The sequence below is a fragment of the Staurois parvus genome, unplaced genomic scaffold, assembly GCF_062004578.1.
Source record: "Staurois parvus isolate SC_StPar_1 unplaced genomic scaffold, SC_StPar_1.0 ptg000624l, whole genome shotgun sequence".
NCBI classification, from domain to species: Eukaryota; Metazoa; Chordata; class Amphibia; order Anura; family Ranidae; genus Staurois; species Staurois parvus.
In genome coordinates this window covers 379,901-398,100 of record NW_028318420.1, presented here as the reverse complement: position 1 = coordinate 398,100, position 18,200 = coordinate 379,901, and the positions used below count along the sequence as shown (strand labels likewise).

Sequence of the window (18,200 nt, the reverse complement as noted above, 5' to 3'; positions counted from 1 at the left end):
CAGGGGAGTTGTGGCATCCTGGCTTGACGAATCAAAATGGCATAAAACCCAAAAAAAGACCAGTTTTAGATGAAAAGTGGTGTGAACATCACGGCACTGGACATAATCATCTGGGTAAATGTGCCATGATGTGCAAATATGCTGTACATACTTGCACATTAGAACAAAGTTTCTGGCCACCTAAATGTTTTTATACGCTATGAATAAAAGAAGATAATCCTCACTAGGGATGAGCTTTGGGTGCAGGCCAATGATAAGTCCGATCCGAAACCTAGCTGTTCAAGGTTTGTCATATGGGCAAGCTAAATGGTCAGATTTACCCAGTTTGCCTACTTGGTTGAACCTACGATATTACTACTGCCACGAAATGATGGCTTCCTGCCTGCTGGCTTTTTTCCACTGTAAGCAAGCCAATGGGTGTCCTTGGTGATGTAATTGATCAAATATTGTCATGACTGTATTTGGTTAATGGCGTTACCCAGCCTGTTTGTTAAAATTCAGCAGCTGGCTAGAGAGCAGATTGTCATGGCACAGGTCTTTGGCCATTGATTATCATGATTGGCAAAAGATCTACATTGCCAGATGACGTGATTGATGCTGGGGACAATGTTTTTATTCTTTTAAATAAAAAATTTTTTCTAAGGTGTATGTGTGTTTACATACCATTTTACTTTTAATTATTACTCATTCATGTAGGGAGGAGGGCCAGATATATCCTAAAGGAGGCTTCCAGAAACTGATAAGTCCCTACCACCCACAGCCCCACATCCAGGGAGCCAGGGTTGTTGGGATAAGGTCAGGCAATGCTGGCTGACAGTATTGATAATATAGAGTAATGAATATCCGTGGTCAATGACATAATCCGGAAGCTGGCAAGGAAGGTACTGTCATTTACTGGCAATATTTTTTTTTCTGTGTCTCTTTTGCTGACGTTTTTTTTCAACCAAAAGCTTGCAAATTGGCCTCAGTGACTTCAAATGGGTTTGTGCACTATGTTTGACACTATGTTTGACATTACTGGCTTTCAGACTGGGCTAGCAAATCCTTTAATGAACCTAACCCAAGCCAGTTCACTCATCATTACTCCTCCAATACAGCAATGCAGGGGCCCTTGGTGATGCACTGACAGATGCCGGTGTATGGTAGAACACCAAGCTGCAAATCTGGTGCAGGGCCACAGCAGATGGCTTTTATCTGAGCTTGGCTGGTTCCTTGGGATACCAGATCATCAAATGAATGGTTATCAAGAGGAACACAGCCTTTCTGTCATAACTCTTGTCCTTCCCTGCATGTAACAAATGCAATAATACACTGGACAATAGGTACATGAGGTATGGACTTTTGTTCCAAGACAACAGGATGAAATTTAACAGTCAGAACTGTACACTATGATAATCATAGCCACAAAGGTTTATGCAAGTCCCCTCTAGGTCAGACTTTAAAGAAGTCTGCCTCTGCACATGCAGACTATAATCCTTCTGCAATCAATTCCCACTTCAGGAAGTTCCCCACAGTTCTGCAACTACAGATTTTCTGGAGGTCAGTAGAAGCAGAAGCAGTGATACTCTGTTTCTCTCCCTATTTGTTGGTGGTTGCTCAGTAACCCACAGCGCTGTATAATTTAGAACACAATTGCTACTCACAAAAGCTAAATGGCAATTCCAGCTTCCCTGTGCAAGGTTAGGTTTGTCACTGGTCAATTGTCTGTAGCAAGTAGGTGCCAGGAAAATGTGTTGTTAGAAATGAGGATAAAATCCTCAGGTATGGGGAAAAGGGTACTCACCCCTATCTAGTTACAATATTTATTATACTAATTGGCTGGAGCTGACCCTTAAACATGAAAACTAAATTCCAAAAGAGTGCATCCCAACAGTATATTATATTTAGCTGATTGCTCAAAAAAGATGTCACTGCTGATTTTGTAAGTCATATTGATCCCAATAATGTTGTTTCTAATAAATGACGGAGAACAAGAAGCATTAATACATTATATGCCAGAAAATAAGAGGGTATTAACCTACTGAGCACCTAAAAATATAAGGAAACAACTTAAAATGCATTTAAAAAAACACAAAACCATGAATTACCGGGAATGTATGGTGCATTAAAGTGATTCTAAAGGCTTATTTTTTTAAAGAAAAAAAACAAACAAGTCTACACTTACCTGCTGTGTGCAGTGGTTTTACACAGAGCAGCCTGGATCTTCCTCTTGTCGGGTTCCCCCACCTTGCTTTGGAGGCACCCGCTGCTCTGTGTGTCCATTCACACACAGAGTCATGACTCGGCCCCCCCCCCCTCATGCTTCTCATTGGCTCACTGGCTGTGAATGACAGCAGTAGGAGCCAATGGCTCCCGCTTCTGTCTCAGCCAATGAGAGGAGAGAGTCCCTGGATAGTCAAGATTCCAGTGCACATCGCTGGATTCAGAGGTGTCTTAGGTGAGTATTAGGGGGGGGCTGGATGAGATGCTACACAGAGAAGGTATTTTTTTTACTTTCATGCATAGAAGGTAAAAAACTTGAGCTTTTAGAAGCACTTTAACCCACTGGAGTGCACATTTACTCACTAGAAAGGATAAGCTGTGAAATGTGGGAAACCTGATTTCACCACAAAATTAGTAGGTTTGTGTTTGCTGTCCCTTTTAGTGAACTTTCAGCACAATCGACCTCTGAGTTTTCCTTTCCTGTTGACTCCAAAGCATTTTTCCCAAAATGTATCTTATGCTTATGCCTACTAGCTACATTTCAGGGAATATAAAGAGAACATTACATAGGAACATCACCTTCCCCATCCTTCTTTAGTGAATGGAAAAGCTGTACTGCTCCCAGTCCAACACAACAAACACTTTACTCCTGTGCTAGGAAAGGACTCAGTAGACCCAATAGGAATGTTCTGGAATTTTCTGGAATATGCACTGCTTGCTGCCCTCAACAGACCGGGGTGGTCCAAATACACTGGATACAAATGGAGAAACAGAAAAAGGGCGCACCGACCTAGTGCATTATCGTTTAAAATAATTTACTGAAGAAACAAAAATAGGTATCATACTCACAATGGACATATTAACACAGGCATGTCAAACTGAACAAGATGTATGATCCAAACAACATCTGAGTCCATACAATGGAACCCTGGATGACCAACTGTTAATATGTCCATTGTGAGAATGATACCTATTTTTGTTTCTTCAATAAATTATTTTAAACAATAATGTACTAGGTCGGTGCGCCCTTTTCTGTTTCTCCATTTGTACTGCTCCCAGTACCTGCTGAAATATACACATCACATATTCCAGGATGCATTGGGGGCACTGACATCATGTGCCTAGGTGAGGAGGGAGGATTGGGGGTGGGGCAAAAACTATTCAATGAAAAAAAGTAAGTAAACAAACAAAAAAGCCTGCCTGTACCAATATCAGTTGTATTATATGGCCAAATGGCTAAAAATGCATTGAGTATAGACAATCCGTGTATACAGACCATATTGTCTATTTCATGCTTTTGTTTTGCAGGTACAGAGTTTAAAATCGCAGCTAATACTGTTTACAGCACTGATTTTTTTTCAGTTAAATTGTGCTTGTTTGGTTAGTTAATTTTTCTCGTGTGAATGTTTCCTTATGCATAGTAATAGAAGATAATTTTTCTGTGTGCTTTTTCTGTACTCCAAAATGCATTTTGATTTGTATAGACAATTTATAGGCCGGCTTCTATTAAAAATTATTATTATTTTTTTTTTTTTATTAATAATAATATTATGTTTCATTTACATATAGTATGTGAAGGTTAGAACCACTACCATTTTTCTGTTTATGTATGGGTCCCTCTTGTCGAGATTTCCCCTCAAAATCTGTCCCTGCAACATGTGCCAAGATGTGACAGAGGGTTACTGGAACAGGAAGTTAGTTAACCCTTCATTCACTGAATTCAAAGCTGGTTGGAACTGAGCCTTTCCTTTGCAGTGCTGCTCTTTTCCCAATCTTCTCCACTGCTGGTGTTGTAAGTGCCTATCCCTGCTACTGATCGGTGCATAATCTGGTGCCATTGCGCTCTCTTGACCTGTCTATAATGTTGTTTATGCCACTGCTCCGTAACCTGCTGTGACAGGTTGAAAAAAGCTGTCACCTGTTTTGGTTTGGGAAACCTCCCAGCCATTGCTCAATGACTTGTCTGACCAGTCAGACCACTGTTTTATTTAACAATTGCTTAAAACTCAATACAGAAAACGCTGAGAATGCTGGGTCATTTAAATTCAGCTCACTGCTAAAGTAATTGTATTCTTGCACCATAACGCAATTAATATGTGTTCAGTATCAACATCCAATGCCTTCAGATGCTTTGACAGGGATACAGGAGTTGCAGGAAGTGTAACTGTGCTACCTGTGTGTGTTTGCTCCCGCCTTCCACCCAGCACTGTGTTGTCTTCTGATCTCCGCTCTGCTGTACACACACTGACAGGAAGGCAGTGCTACCTGAGTGTGTTTGTGATATGAAGGGGACACAGGAGACACTGTGAGTGGGGGCTTAGGACACACTGTGTGTGGGGGGCTTAGGAGACACTGTGGGAGGGGGGACCCAGAAGACACTGTGGGAGAGGGATACAGGAGACTCTGTGGGAGAGGGATACAGGAGACTCTGTGGGAGGAGGGACAGAGGAGGCTCTGTGGGGGGGGGGGGGCTTAGGAGACACTGTGGGAGGGGGGATACAGGAGACTCTGTGGAAGGAGGGACACAGGAGTCTCTGTGGAGGGGGGGGGGGGCTTAGGATACACTGTGGAAGGGGGGCTGCAGGAGGCTCTGTGGGAGGGGGGACACAGGAGGCTCTGTGGGGGGGCTTAGGCGACACTGTGGGAGAGGAGACACAGGAGGCTCTGTGGGAGGGGAGGGCTTAAGAGACACTGTGGGAGGGGGGAAACAGACTCTGTGGGGGGGCTTAGGAGACACTGCAGGAAGGAAGGCTTAGGAGACACTGTGGGAGGGGGGACACAGGAGAATCTGTGGGAGGAGAGCACAGGAGGCTCTGTGGGAGGGGGGCTTAGGAGACACTGTGTAAGGGGGGAAACAGGAGGCTCTGTGGGGTGGCTTAGGAGACACTGTGGGAGGGGAGACACAGGAGGCTCTGTGGGAGGGGAAGGCTTAAGAGACACTGTGGGAGGGGGACACAGGAGGCTCTGTGGGGGGGAGGCTTAGGAGACACTGTGGGAGGGGGACACAGGAGGCTCTGTGGGAGGGGGGGGCTTAAGAGACACTGTGGGAGGGGGGAAACAGGAGACTCTGCATGGGGAGGGCTTAGGAGACACTGCGGGCAGGAGGGCTTAGGAGACACTGTGGGAGGGGGACACAGGAGACTCTGTGGGAGGGGGGAGCTTAGGAGACTCTGTGGGAGGGGGGCCACAGGAGACTCTGCGGGAGGGGGGAGCTTAGGAGACTCTGTGAGAGGGGGGACACAGGAGACTCTGTGGGAGAGGGAAGCTTAGGAGACACTGTGGGAGGGGGGGACAGAGTAAACTACAGTGTTGGGGATTTTGATGAAAAAAAGGACAGGGGACACTGCCCCCCACAAACTGTCCTCTGCCTCCCCATCCTCCAAAAGCAGAGAACACTGCTATGGGGCAGGGTAGAGGACACTACACAGTGGGGTGGTGATGTGAAGTTGGGGAAAGGACAGCGGTTTGGGGGTTCAGGACACTACTGCGGGGGAAGGAGGCAGAGGATATGACAGTGGAGGGGATGTGGTGTAAAGGGGGGCAGAGGGCACTGCTTTGAGGGGTAAAGGACACTACTGTGCGGGAAGGGAGGCAATGGACACAGCATTGGGCGTGCAAGACACTACTGTGGGGGGAGGGGGGCAGAGGACACTACAGTGGGGGGGTGAAGGGAAGGGGGCAGAGGACACTGCATTAGAGGTTACAGGGCACTACATTGGGAGATGATGTAAAGGGGGGCTGAGATCACTACTGTGGGGGGGGGGGTGATTTTTGCTTTACTCCATGTTGTCCAGGTAAACCTCAACCTCTGAAAGGTTGCCTATTGAGTACTCTCTATTAAGAGTACTAAGTCTCATTTTGGTCTGCTACTTCATTCCCCCTCTATCAGCATGAATCACTTCTGACACGTTTCCCTGACACCAAGAGAAAAATTGTGACAGGGGAGGGACCTCCAGAAGACTGACCTCAGCTCTGTTTTTGTGAGCTGTGTGGAGGGGGCGTGTCTCTTCCCTCCAATCAGCTCTCAGAACTCCCCTCACCGAGCTCTGCAGTGTTTAATTTCAGCTCTCCACCCCCTGTTTTCTGAACTCTCAGACAAGCTTTATAAAATCACCACTTTGAACAGATGTACAGAAGAGAAAACTGCAGAAAGGTAGGTACAAAGTTTGTAGGAGGATTTGTATAATCTCTGCGTATCACCTGGGGCCAGTCACTTCAATGGGTATATGTAAGGGTTTACAACCACTTTAAAGATATTTTAATTTAGTAAGGAGTGCCCAACTCTTACCTTTTCCCTCATACAAAATGAGTCACCTGCATGTTCTAAAGCTAAATGCAGCCAGTGGATGCCACTTTAGGCATACGACCTCACACGACCTAAAACAAATATAATGTGTGGGGATTACTCTGCAGGAGATCTGGGTAATTTTTCACTTGAGTACTGTTTAAGGTGGCTGCTGTGGCTGCTGACAGGATAAAGTGGAGATGCACAAGTATAGTAAACATGGGTGGATACACAACTTTCACATGGTCTTAGCATCAGAGATATTTTTTTTTACTAACTATGGTGTAGGTTTAACACTGAGCCTGGGTTCACGCTGATGCGATGCGGAATTTGCAGCTTTTCTGTGCAAAATTCTGCAGCGCATCACAATCGCACCCTGTTCATGCGAACCGCTGCGGGTGTGTGTTAAGTTAACACCACCCCAAATTCGGTCCGCAAAACACGGTACGATGTGCAGTATCGCATCGCATGGGTGTGAATACCCATGCAATCCGATACTAGTGCGGACCTAAAAAAAGGGCCCTGCAGCTTTTTGGTGGGGATGCGGTGCGATTTGAGCCATACAAAATTATGGCTCCAATCGCACCACACACAATTCGTATGTGATTTGCACAGGAATGCGGTGCCGTTCCTGTACGAATCTCATGCGATGTACCGCACTGCATATGTGTGAACCTAGCCTTACAAATATGTATTACCTCTCAAAGATCAGAATACTCCCCCTAACCATGTCCTAATATGTTTTTCTGTCCGGAAGGATGGAAACAGTTTCTTTAGTCTTCATCCAGGGTCAGCATTTACTTCCTGGGCACAGATTCTGACTCAGAGAGTATACAGTCATGCATCTTATGGTGCCTTTTGACAACTTACTAACACAAGTCAGTCCCTGCTACAGCTTCTTACTGTAAGACATGCTAAAAAGTTATAATGTTGCAGCCTGATCACTAGGAAAGAGGAGAGTGGGGAAATGTTTCGCCTTGCCTGCAGCAGACCAATGTTATAGTCTTAGCAGACTGATGATAACTACTTTAGAGCTTACACAGGGCCTTTACTCCCCACACCTGACAGCTGAACAGTGCCGTGTAGAGGTGTCCTAAGTGAAACTTTTCGTTTGCCTTGCATGAGAAAAAGAAAGGTTCGCTTTAAGGAGTAACTCCACTTGGGTTGAGAAGAAAACAATCCCCCCTGGGTGGTCAATCTACATTGCAGGAATTTTAACACACTTTTGTCGTACATTCCTATTTTTTGTTGTTTTGAAAAAAAAGTTGTTTGTTTCACCATGTCCTTTGAATACTGATTCTGAATGGGAGGATCTGGCTCATTATAATTAACACTTCCTGTGTTCTAATGAGAAAAGCTGCAGTGTTTGTATCCTTGTAGAAGTATCTAAAGGAGAAGTAGGTCTAAAGCTCTTTTGGACCTATTTCTCCTGTGGGTCATAGGAGTGCACTTAGTTCTGCACTCCTGTGACCAGCATTCATCAAACAGCGGGCTAAAGCCTGCTGTTCGCTGATGTCATAGAGCTGGTTCAGACTCTGGAGGTCCTGACTTTAATGTTGGGATCCACCTAGATGTCTGGACCAACAGCTGGCTCAGTGCAGTGCTGAGAACCTGAGCCAGTCGCTCCTGCCCCCTCCACAGTCCAGGGCTTCAGTGAGCACTGGAGGGGCAGAGCAGAGAGCCGGGGCCTGAGAGTCACTCTGCTCAATGAAGACTGAGAGCCGAGCAGTTAGTAGTCTTTGATTGCTCAGTTCTTGTCATTAGAAGTAGACTGAAGAACAAGAACTAAGTAGTGAGTATGGTTGTTGTTGTTTTTTTGTTTTGTTTTGTTTTTCACAATCCCAAACTTCTCTTTGCTGATGTTTTTTTATGTATGTGATATGCATTAGGATTGTTGACCTATGAATCTGCAGGCCTTACCTAAATGATGTGTGTTCACAGATCTGTCATCGGTCAGCCGATTACCAATACATTATTCCTATAATGCATCCCTGAATGATTTTAGAGGATAATTATAAGATGGGAGATGGTTTTGCCCAATACACTTTTTAGAATTCCTCAACTTCCTCCCTCTTGATTGCTGCTATCTCCATGCTGTGGTTGAAATGCATTGGAGCCGTGGCTTTTGTTGGGAGTGAGCGCTGTGCTGTCATTGAAAAAACCCAGGAGTTAAATGACTTTGCAGCCTAATTCCTGAATGGTGGATGGCTTGTGTAAAAGTTGCATATGCTGTATATATTTTTTTATGCTCTGTTTTTTTTTCCCCACAATGTTGAGTTATCATTTAAGTCTGGATTCACAAAGCATTATGAAACTGTTGTGCTTTAGCATGCCTTTAATGCACGCCACCACTTTTTGCTGTACTTTACTGCTTTTTCATGCACATTTTACAGAAATTTTAGAATACAAGAGTTGTTAAAATTGCAATAAAAAATCCTGCTAAAATGTAGCAAGGAGCATTCGATGTTCATACAAAAGTACAGAACTTTTTACAATATTACAATATAAATCTAAGCTAAAATAGACCTTTATCATGTATCTTGTTTAATATCTACAGTAATATTATTAGTTCAGTCTAAAGCAATGTCAACTGCTAAAAGTTTCTCTTGCACAGATTCATGGCATAGTAAGTAATACATATTTTGATCTGTTTGTTAGCATGAGCTTCCCTTGAAAGCTTTCTCTGTTTATTTGTGCTTATTCACTGAATTTCCTGCTGTTCCACAAGCGACTTTTCTTGACATAAAGATGACCGCGTTGAATCTTTTTGTTATGTCACTAAGGAAAAAAAATGCTTGGATAAACAGAAACTCACTAATTTAAGTAATATGTTTCCATGGGCTCTGCCAGTGTCCTGATTAAAGCTGAATTCCAGGCGAAAAAAAAAAAAACACAAACTAATGGAGCTCTGAATTCATAAATTCATCCTTTGTTATATAATTTTTTTTATATACAAGCAGCATAAGTACCTTCATTTAACTTGGTATCAGCCTATGTATAGCAGAGTTTAGACTTGTGGAAGGAAAAGCAGCACCAAGAGCAAGTCTGTTATGCTGCAGTGCAAGGTGCATGCTAACAGGAGGAGAGAGAAGAGAGACAGTCATCAGTCTGCTGCTTCTCTTCTTACTTACCAGATACAGGATCAGGGTGGTCAGGGGACCTGTGAGTGTTATTTGCCTGCAGAAGAAAAGGACCAAGCTGAGTTTGAATAGCACTGAAATGAGAACTCCCTTGTAGTTCTTCCCTGAAAAATATAAATCAATGTCACAGCAGCCTCACGAAGAGCAGCAAGAATAATGTGTACCAACATTGCCGACAAAATTCATTCAGACACTAATCAGCGTTGTCAGGACTCTGGCTTTGTGTTCGATCCAAGAGACAGATTATTTTGTAGCAGACTGTGAAGATATGTACTTATAAGGAGAGGTGGTATACATTACTGTGTTTGTCAAACATACTACTAACTCTTTGTTTCGTTCTGCGTCTCAACTTGTCTTGTTCTGCCGCAAATGCCTTTAAAAGAATTCCCTGGATGCAAAAGTTCTATTTTGTATTACATTGTAGAGATGCAGTATTTTTTTAAACTTCCCTTTTTGCCTTTTTGTAATTCTGTAGGAAGCAGAGGGCTGTAGTCTAGCCTGTCTGTGTATGCCTTTTAGCATAGGACTCTCACCAAACCAAAAGGCCCAAACTATCGCATCATGTTATTCGAATGAAAACAAATGAGTTTGTTGTTTTCATTATAATTTATTTTGGATTAGTTAAAATTCGTTACCATCATTAGTCATTGATTTGGATACTCATGAATCTCAGAATCACGCAAATTTCATCTAAATTTTGATTAGTAACTAAATGAATCACATGACTAGCCAGCATAGCCTTGTGAAAGAGAGACCCAGGGATTTTATAAAGATGTGTAGAAGACCAGAGACTGTATTCTGGAAGTGTCGATCCCCTGTGTTCTCTGCTGCACCCATTGGTGCCCCCTGCTTACCTATATAGCACTACTGTGTCCTGTAATGCATGGAGATCAACAGAAGGAAAAGCTGAGCACAGAGAATTCCAGATGCTTAGTCCAGTCAGGACAGGTAAGTATAGGACATAGTGGGGTTTAACTACTAAAGCTGGAGAGTGCAAAATCAGGCTCACTTCCGCATAGAAACCAATCCGCTTCTAACCTCAGCTTGGTCAATTAAGCTTTGGCAATAAAACCTTGAAGCTGATTGGTTGCTATGGAGAAGTGCGCCTAATTTTGTACTCTCTAGCTTTAGTAAATAAACCCCAGTATTACTGGATAAACTAGTGTGTTAGGGATTTATATAATTATTCTGCATATTACATTTCATTGTTTAGAGATAATTCATACTAGTAATGGAAAGGGTTTTTATGGTAGTCTATGTGCTGCTGGGGAAATGAATTCCTCTCTTCTGTTCTGCTGGTCATTGCCACTGGGACAGTGAAGGGACATCTAAAATTTTAAAGTTGTCACCAACCAGAACAAGAGGTAAGGGTTAAAAAAAAGTTCAGGTGGCAATTGTTTAGTTTGGAAATTCACAATGTGTTGGTAATATTTCTGTTTCCTTTTGCATGGCCAGGACTGGACGTGAAGGGAAATCTCCCCAGTAGTATGCACTAATTAGTAACATACACTGTAACTAGTTTGCATTGCCCCCTTTCTCTGAGCAGACGGATGGCTGGTCCGTGTCTGCTCCGCTTATGCAGAGTGGACACAGACACAGCCCACTCTCCTCTATGGGCGGTTGGATGTAAACAGGCTGCTTGTCCATTTACACCCAACTGCCATCCAATCTGACCCGCTAGATGGATCAGATTAGATGTCGGTACAGTAGATGTAAACAGACACAGCTCTTAGATGTCCTGGCTGCGTTCATTTTATTTCTAGGCTTTTTTTCTGTTTATTTTCATCTATTGATCCAACCTAATCTGTTATTTTTCAACTTTTTTTACCACTTAAGCTCCAGAAGGTTTTACCCCCGTCATGACCATGAACTTCACTGCTATAAGCAAGCATTTTTACTGAATGAAATCGATTGATTTAGTGTGTATTTTTATGATTAGCTTTTATTCACCACAGCTAATCACAGGGTACAGATGGGCTGTGATTGACCCTGTCTGTACCATGTGATCACTGTGACCAATCACAGCTAGCAACAATATTGTACACAAAGAATGGCATGAATAGAAGCTATTCCTTGCTTACAGTAGTCATGTGATCTGCTGTGATTGGTCACAGCGATCACATGGTACTGGCATTGGGCCGGTACAATGATCTGTCACCAGCTCTGTCCAGTGGACTCAGCCAGTCCAGGAGGAAATCATATGACGACCACCTGGAACAAGGAAAGTCCCGCCTGGCCATTGTTTTGCAATAAGCCGGGATGGAAGTTGTTTAAACATATATAGTAAAATGTAGTGGGTGATTTAATTCTTTAGTGTACATTGAAAACAATATTAAATTGGTATAGACATAATTTTAAAAGTCTTGCTATTAAGTTCAATAACACGGTTTATACATATTAGTTTTGAATATGAAGTCTAAGGATTTTTACTTGCATACTTTTACAGTGAGAAACAGAAGTCAATGGAAATTTTCTGCATTGCATAACACTTGAAACAAAAATATTATTCAATACCGTGGGTTAAAGATTAAATGGTTTTGTTATTAGACATGCCGAGCATGAAATGATAAAGCTGCATTTTTACTAAAAATTAAATAGTGATAAACACTATCGTACAAATGTTTGTTGGCTGTGCAAGATGTGCAGATCCACCTTTTTTGTTTATTTTTTTAACATAAAATAAAACCTTGTGTGTCCTTCAAATTATATCAGTGTAGCACACAAGGCATACATTCTGGTATCATGATGTAAAATGTAGAGCACTTTTTGCTGTTTGGAAAAAATGGATCTTTTTTTTTAATAGATCGAAATCACAATATGAACTAATATTAGAGTTCCAGGGAGCAGTAACCTTTTTTGCCAAAAAATGCTATAGATATGTTAAGATGTATTCTCTACTTAATGGATGTTTGCTGCCTACTGAATTTAACAAGGCATTCAAGGGGTTAATTGTTTGTGTAGCTAAACAGGATACCTCTTGGTTATTTAAATGCTTCTCCTGGCCTGACACTTGATTGCTGAAGGAGCTAATGCAGCTGACTCTAATCCAATGCAGAGTTCACAATGGTGCCAGAGATGAGAGAGAGGATTGCTCTTTAGTATCATGTGGTTTTGAGTTCAGCTTTAATTTGTTAGTCAAGGCCATCTAAATCTGCTAGTGCATCTAACACTTCCCTCTCTCTAGATTGGCAATGCTGTTGTCCAAAGGTGTCTCCACTGCATCTCCATCCAGAGTGGAGGTACCCTAAAACAGGAAGTGTTACTGGCCAGATCACCAGGTGGATATACAGTGGAAAAAGCCTAAAAATACTACTTTGTGGAAATCATATTTCAAACTCGCTTTTGTCAAATAATTTTATTTAATTTCCATCATGCAGTAATGTACCTAGTAATAGAGCAGTATTAAACAGGTTAAAAAAAATCTCTATAAGGCAATGTTATTATGTGCACATTATGAAGGACTTACCTTAAATCGAAGCCCTCCAGTGGCACACTGTCACCGCTGACAGGGCTTCCATCTTCAACTGGTCTTCGGTCCAGGTTTGAGAGCTCTGGCCGTCTGACTGGCTGAGTCGCGATGACGTCACTCCCACGCATGTGCGCAGGGGTCCTGGGCCACGGCACAGTGCTCTGAAGGAACAGCATGGGTGTGCCGTTCCTTCAGAGCGCATGTGCCGGCTATAAAAAAACAAACTGATATCTCCTAATTGGTGCACGTTTAGGAGATCTTCATTTTTCCTACAGGTAAGCTTTATTATAGGCTTACCTATAGGTAAACGTATTAAAAAAGACTTTGCTACCACTTTAAAACAATGGGATACTATGTCATGGTTTACTGTAGGCCAGAAATATCTGCTCCTAATTATGTGTCTCATCTTGATGCCTTATGGGGTCACAATGAGTGCAGACAGGCAATAGGTTGTATAAAACCAAGGTGTAGTTCCAATTGTCTGCTACAATTAAGGACAGGTATGCAGTCTTACATCTATTTTTGCTGTACTTGCGGTGCATTCCGTGATCCTTGGGAACCCATGAGATAATTTTCATTGTGAATTATTTATACCACCTGAGCCAATATGTAATAAATAAATAAAAATCACCAGATTAAAAAAAAAAAAACTTGAGACAGTGCCGTCAAAACACTAATCACACATCACTGGCTGATAACGGGGAGCTTTCACTCATTCCACAGGGTGGCCTGGGATTATATGGAACTGGCTCTTTGCTATATGGGCCTTCAGGACAAATTCTGTTCCCAGGTTATGTCCCTGTATGCCTCCCCACAGGCCAAAGTTGGAGAGGCCTTTAGGATCTAAAACAAAGAAGCAGACAAGGGCACCAGCATCTAAGTGAAAAGGATGATAGAAATGCTGATAAGGTAGGCATAAAAATGCAGTCACAGAATGGAGAGGGTTAAGCAGCATGTATACCAATGCAAGTGGAGCCCTCTGGGATGCAGTGTAATGTTGCAGAGATAAACAGGGATGAGGCTGGAGGGATACAGAGCTTTGCCAGGAAGCTGTCGGCGTGTGGTCACTATTGTCCACCTTGGAACACAAACAGGGGCCAGTGAGATGCAGGGCTTCGGGGATGCCTAGTCTGGACGCACACTCTCCTCAACTGAGATTGGATGAGTTAGGCTGTGACGCCACGTGGGTGGACATGGTAGCATGTTTCAGGGCAGCCAGGACTTCTCCTTTGTCACACCAGAAAAGCTGTCTACTCTAAAAATCAATTATTCTAACTCAAAGGTGTTAAATAACTCCTTAGAGGCGGAAGAGGTCACTTATTTCAATAGACATTTTCCATTTACCTGATGGATGTACTCTATTACTTACAGTATTTAGGGATACAGTTGCTGGCTGATCTGTCCGACCTTTAAAGCTGCAACATTTTACTTTGGTTCTCTTGTATCACTTAGGATCTAAAAAAACTGGGATAGGATATGCTACTCCTGTTTTGGCAGAATGTTCATTCTCAAAATGAATATACTGCCATGCTTGCTGTATGTATTTCAAACAGTCCCTATGTCCCTACCTACCTCCTTTTTTTTCATCTCTACACCATGCCATGTTTACCTTTCTATGGCAATAGAATGCCCATTGGCTAAGTCAAGCTCTGCTTACCCTCCCTAAGCTCCGGGGAGGGGTTTTCTTGTATTTTCTCTGTTCCTTTCTCTTACACCTTTAGGCGGTCTTAACCGGTTATAACGTTTCATGCTGGGAAACCTTTGACTGTCAATACATAGTTTCTGGAGTCATATGCTCACATAAAATTTTCGGAATATCTCGCCATATTGGAGTGACTCCTAAGTAGCATCCTTGCAAGATTTCTATTTGTTCTATCAGTATGCTAATGGTGCCTGTTTGCTTTTATGAAAAAAAAAATGTTTACATGTTTAATCTGTAACCTAACACTAAATTCTAAGAAACAAAGTATTATAAAATAGGACGCAGAATAAAAAAAACTGCCTTCATGCAAATCTGATAATTTTACATTTCTCCTGGAACTCCTGGGTCATGATCATTGTAGGTAAGGGCTTCCTTTTTTTAAATGTATTGTTTGTTTTATTGAAGTAGTGGCTGGCTTTTTATTCATCAAACCAGGACAATAATATATCAATATACACCTTAATCCACATCCCTGAGAAAGCTTGATAAATGACAGTGGTTCTCCACAACATTTCTTGACACATTTCGTACAAAAGTGCTAACTCATAAGGTCTTACGTGTATACCATTTTTATGTAAAATGTTTTAAGGTGCTTTTTGGTGAACTGTTGTCATATACCAATGTTTAGAATGAATTTCTTGGCAATCTGGATACACTGATCATTTCTTATATTTATCAGTGTTGTTTTGCAGCTTTGCTTGGCCCAGGTTTTCAGCTGGTACTAGTGAGGAAGTAAGTCCCTGTGTGGTAGCAGTCATCTAACCAAGTAAAAGCAAAATCTAGACAGGGAGCTCTAACCACATGAATCCCTTTAAAAACATATATTAAAATGTAATGGGTGATTTATTTAATCAGTGTACATTGAATACAATATTAGTTTGGTATGGACATCATTTAAAAAGTATGGCTATTAAGTTCAATAATACAGCTTATGCATTTTAATTTCAAATATGCTTTTTCACTTACATACTTACACAGTGAAAATCATAAATCAATGGAAATTATTTTCTGCATTGCGTAATACTCACAACAAAACATTATTCAGTACTGTGGGTTAAAGGTTAAATGCTTTTGTTATTAGATATGCCTAGCATGAAATAATAAAGCTGCGTATTCACTAAAAATGAAACTAGGAATTAGTGATAAACATCTAAAACGTCTGTTGGATGTTGGATGTGCATATCTAATCTTTTTGTTTATTTTTTTACAATATAATGCCTTATTTCACTCAATCATATGCAAGAAAACCCACTTCCACCTCCTGTAAAAGTGAGCAGGCAGCTGCAGAGCTGCTCAGATCGCTTCTACCATTGCCTGCTCTAAAGAACGATACTATTGCTGGCTCTAAATAATGATCCTGACATCACTGCTTCTGTCTGAGATGTGTGTGTATGTATGTATGTATGTATGTATGTATATATATATATATATATATATATATTCATATATATATATATATTATATATATATATGGGACAGGGGAAGTAATTAATGGATCAAAATCACAACATAAACCAATATTTGCATTCCAGGGAGCAATAACCTTATTGCCAAAGAATTGCTATAAATACATCAAGATTTATAGTCTACTTAATGGATGTTTACTGGCTACTGAATTTAACAGGGCATTCAAGGGGTCAATTGTTGTTTAGCTAAACAGAATACCTCTTGGTTATTTAGATACATTCCATGGCCTGACACTTGATTGCTAAAGGAGCTTGAAAGAAGACTGCTTCAAGCAACTGACTCTAATCCAACTGAGAATTCATAGGTGGTGCCACAAGTGAGAAATGGGACTGCTCTTTTGTATGATGTGGTTCCACAAACTTTTTTTGAGGCTTGACAGAGTAAAACGTAGGGCCCAGCCTAATCAAGCGGGGTTATCCTGGCTTTGGGGAGGGCATAGAGATGTCAAAGAGACGGGGAGAGGGTACTAAAGTGGAAAGCATGTAGAGAGCGAGCTTTGAACAGACATGGTGGAAAGCCAGATGAGGAGAAACTGAATATGAACTGCTATTTACCTTCACTGAAGATTTATACACTTCACTTCAGATTCCATGTCTTTTTCCAGTTCTTCCCTTTTTTTCCTTTTTTTTTTGTAATTCTATTGGAAGCAGAGGGCTGTTATCCAGCCTGTCTGTGTATGCCTGTTAGCATTCCCTAAGCATGGCGTGCACTATAACTGTCACAGGTGAGCAAGGTGAGCTGTAGTGGTAGTATTCTTGGCACATAAAGTCTGAGAAACCATTTGAACCTCAATTTTCAAAGAGCCATGTCAAAAGCACAGCCAACATAGCCTTGTGAGAGAGAGACCCAGAGAGTTCGTAAAAATCTGCAGAAGACCAGAGACTGTATTCCAAAAGTGTCAATCCCCTGTGTTCTCTGCTGCGCTCATTGGTTTATCCTGCTTACCTCCATAGCACTGCTGTGACTTGTAATGCATGGAGATCAAAAGGAGGAACCACTGAGCGCAGTGAATTCTAGCTGCTTACTCTAGTTCCTGACAGTTAAATATAGGACATAGTATTACTGAATAAACAATGTTAGCAATTTATATAATTATTTTGCATATTAAATGTGATTGTTTAGATATAATGCATGTCACTCTTGGAGAGAGGGAAGGGTTTTCATGGTAGTTTATGTTCCTTCTGGGGAAATTCATTCCTCTCTTCTGTTCTGCTGACCATTGATACTGGGACAGAAAGTGATGGGACATCAAAAATTTGAAGTTGTCACCAGCCAGAACAAGAGGTAAGGTTAAAAAAAATTAAGGTGGCAACTGTCTAAAATGGAAATTCCCATTGCTATGGTAATATTTCCTCTCATTTTCGTTTGTGTCTCCAGGACTGGAAGTAAAGGGAAATATCCCCAGTACAACACACTAACTAGTAACATACACTATAGCTAGTTATTCTATCAGGACCCGGATCACTAGCAGGTGAGACTGTGCCTCTCTGAGCGTAAAGTTGTAGTTCCAGTGTCCACCAGCGGGAGTATCCCAGCAACCAGCAGATCCCATTAATCAATCGGCACCTGATGCTGACTGCTGGGAGGATAATTATTCCCTCTTCTACTATTATGATTTGCTTAGGTGTTATGTCAGGGATCAGCAACTGGGACTGCATAGCCACACTAGGAAATTGAGACCAGACTATATAATATATAGTAAAGTAAATGTATTAATAGTAAAACAAAAGACATCCAAACACAGCAAAACAGGAAACACAGCAAGCATAAAGATATAAGTGAACCATAACCCAATAATAAAATGCCTAACTAGCAACCTAAGTGACAGCCTAATTAGCAAACTAAATATATACAATACATACAAAATGGGAAAACGTATAGACAGGGTTAACATGTGATACAGGGAACAGATGGGAAGGGGGAACCAGTACTACA

At 41.7% G+C, this 18,200-nt stretch overlaps 1 protein-coding gene across 4 annotated transcripts in view; it reads left to right on the top strand.

The window, feature by feature from the left end:
- The window catches only part of NGF (nerve growth factor), a 133,612-nt gene that overhangs the window by 68,681 nt on the left and 46,731 nt on the right, over positions 1-18,200 (top strand). Inside the window, exon 1 of one of the 4 annotated variants that reach the window (XM_089693323.1) lies at positions 6,225-6,355. The exons of the other annotated variants lie outside the window; for them this stretch is intronic. The gene's annotated coding sequence lies outside the window, so the exon portion shown is untranslated. Of the gene's footprint in view, positions 1-6,224; positions 6,356-18,200 lie in introns of those variants that run through there. 4 annotated transcript variants of the gene reach the window in all.